This window comes from Callithrix jacchus, chromosome 13 (assembly GCF_049354715.1).
Source record: "Callithrix jacchus isolate 240 chromosome 13, calJac240_pri, whole genome shotgun sequence".
Classification (NCBI taxonomy): Eukaryota; Metazoa; Chordata; class Mammalia; order Primates; family Cebidae; genus Callithrix; species Callithrix jacchus.
Genome location: NC_133514.1, coordinates 87,085,710 through 87,088,960, shown reverse-complemented (window position 1 = coordinate 87,088,960; position 3,251 = coordinate 87,085,710). Strand labels below are relative to the sequence as shown.

At 37.6% G+C, this 3,251-nt stretch overlaps 1 pseudogene; it reads right to left on the bottom strand.

The window, feature by feature from the left end:
- Positions 1–520: 520 nt before the first annotated feature.
- On the bottom strand, positions 521–1,134 carry LOC100412410 (inhibitor of Bruton tyrosine kinase pseudogene; annotated as a pseudogene).
- Between the last annotated feature and the right edge of the window lie 2,117 nt (positions 1,135–3,251).

Here is a 3,251-nt window from a genome sequence, read left to right as displayed (position 1 = left end):
ACTATGAAAAAAGCAACAAGAATGGCAATACAACCATTGTGGCAAACACAAAATTCTTGCCCTTAATAGGTTAGAGTAATGACTGAGGCCCTTACTTCAAACTCTTCAGTGTCATATTATAAATCATAGTGACAACAAATATCTGGCAAAATCTTTTAAATTCTAAAGCAAAAAGTTATTTTTTATACATAGTTCTTTCTATCTTACGATGCAGTTACTTATACATTTGTTAGATTATTCAGTGTTTGTTAGATTATTCAGAAGAAATAATCCAATTTAATCTTGACCTAATAAGTTTTTCCTCTTACACATTTTTACATAAAAAAATTACTAAAATCACAATTCTGATGAATTTCTTTTTAATCAAACAAACACTATGTGCTTAAACCACAGTAAGGAAATTAGAACATTTCTTATTCTATATAATATGATGTTACCAAATGTATAAGAACTCTTTTCCTCAGCTTTTGTTTATACTAACAATCATAATCTGAAAAATGTATCTCAATGCCACAGTAAACTAGCATCCATGCTTATTCCACATAGGTACCGCCAGTGGTCCTTGTGGAGTCCTTTCAACAATGACAAACTCCTTAGGGTTGCCAAATGCCTGATAGAAAACCTGTAAATCATGTATTGTATCCTCCTCAATTTGAATCAGAGCCAAGAGATTTTCTCAACTTCAAATAAAGCTGCTTCCTGTTATAGTTCTTCTACAATATGTGTGAAAGTAACCAGAGCTACCATGGAAAAGAGCAGTCATTGAAGAAGACAGCCAGGGATTGAGACCTTTAAGAAATGGTAAATATTAAATGTGGTTACTTTCTGTTTCTGGGGTACTGTGGTAGAGCATCTCACAACTCTTGGAGCCTGATAATTTTTCATTTATTTAAAACAAACGTTTTTTGACATGATCTCCTGAACTATGGCCAGTAATAGGCTTTTTTTTTTTTTGCCCGTACATTGATATATATTCCTATACATGTACTGGTTTGGGTGCTTTTGAAGGGGTGGTTAAAATTGTTTCCATGGAAATAATTTCTGAACTGTTTCCTTGGTGGTTGATGCAATCATTTTTCATTACTTCTGAGAAAGTTTAACTCCATGAGAGATCACTTTGCCTAAATTTGACATTGTCACAGCGCCACATTTTGTCTACTATCTTCTGTTTTTATGATGGTTCTGAGATCCACAACACAACAGTATTGGATACAATGAGTTCTAAATTTCTCTTCAAAGAATCGGTATGTCATTATGCTCAGTTATTTGTCCTCCATTTTAAAGTTTAACTTCCTTTTAGTTCCAGTAAACAACCTTCTCCACCGGTTCTAATCAGTAGTTCACATCTATTCCCCGGGCCCCCAGCTCTGTCCTGACTCATCTGGTCACCTGCTCCAGTCACTTGCTCCAGTCATCTGCTTTAACCTAGGTCACTCCTGGCCACCTGCTTTGACCTGCTCCTAACCATACTTCCCAACAAACCACCCACCCTGCCACTCCAGCTTGGACCCCTGCACTCTTTAAAAAAGCCAATCGGGATTAGTCTAGCTTGTACAGTCTAATCCAAGCCAAAAGGAGAACAACACACCAGTAGGGGTGACGCTCCTGTCAAGAATAAGTACCCCTTTTCCTCCCTTACCCAAATATTGCAGTCATCGTTGCTCCATCCATGAGCTGCACCATTCTATAGAAGTAAACTATCTTGCTGACAGGATTTACCTTTGAGTGCTATTTCTTTTGTGGCATCAAAATTTTACTTATAACAACAGGAAACTATGAAGAGTGGGTAGTCCTAGAGATTAATAGTCTCCCTCCTGGTTTCACAATGGGATTCCATACAGATAAGATTGAGGGGAAAGTTAAACATTATGTTGATGATACATCTCTTACATAGTCTAGGAAACATTTAAAATCATGGGAAAAGTCACCAATATTTAAAATATCTGCTACACAGCCCATTTCCAGTAACAGGATTGATATTAGAACTCCTCTAGTTCGGCTGCAGGATCTTTCAGTCCTGAGAACATTACTTTGGTGTACTGGTTCATCCTCTTCTCACCTGCAAATGGCAATTGTTGTTTCTGTCCTTGCTTTTGTTAACATTGATACCATGTGGATGAAATGAAAGAACGTCACAAATAACACATGTAAAAATACATAATATTAGAAAGGTCCTGTCACTGGTCATATCTGTGTCACCATTCTGCACAAGTCTGGAGGTGTTTCTTCTCACTGTTCATTCCTTTTGTCTAAATTTCCTTTCTACCTGCATTTGTCTCCATTGCTACTTCTCCCTAACTAGCTTTGGGTGAATTTGACTAGAGGTATAACCAGAGATTCCATAATTTCACTTTTAAATAATTTCCTGGTATCCTGACCAATCATAATTCTACAGAGGGTAATTATTGGATACTGGAATTACCCCTTGTATCTTCACTTGGTCTAAAACTTTTATTTGAGATGTTATATCATCTCTTAATAACCTACTTTCTTGTTCCAGTCGTGCCTGTCTCTCTCTCTCTTTTGCCAGACATCATGATTCCTGATTTTCTGTCAGACTCCAGGATCCTAATTTTATGTTCAGCCTGACAGCCTTCATATGTATTCTCTTCTTTCTTCTGTTCCATTCGTGGTGAGCACAGGACCACTCAGATATAACATCAACTTCGCTTAATAGTCATGTTTGATTGTTCCCATCAGCTCAGTTTCTGATTTCCCATTCAGTTTCCTTTAGCTACTCCAACATCTTAATAGACACTGAGTCATTCATCTGGCCTCTGGGCAGGTGGTACAAATATACTGTGCCCCCTCTCCTAAGGCCTGGGTCCAGGTTACAGCATCATATCAATGGGAACTGTGGTCAAGTATTCTAGGGGATTTCTAACAGTTAATGGGCCCAATTTGAGAAATGAGAGCCAAGAGGATAACCTAGACTCCATGAGACATTTTGCCTTCCAAAATTTCTACAAAGGGATGACAGAGGTTTGCTAATAACTGATGTGATATACTTCAGTCTTTTTCTGCCACTTGTCATTTGCCCCTCACTTACATTCTTCTTCCCTCAACTACAAAGTTATCAAACTATTGCTCCTCTCTTTACCGTGAAATTTGTTTTCAAGATTAGTCACCACCTAAATCTCTGGTTCATCATCTCTCATCCACCGGCCCTCTGGGATTTTGCTTTTTTCTCTCTTTCCTAAAATTAAACTGTTCATTGTAATGGTAATCCTCAAATTGCCAAATCCAACAAG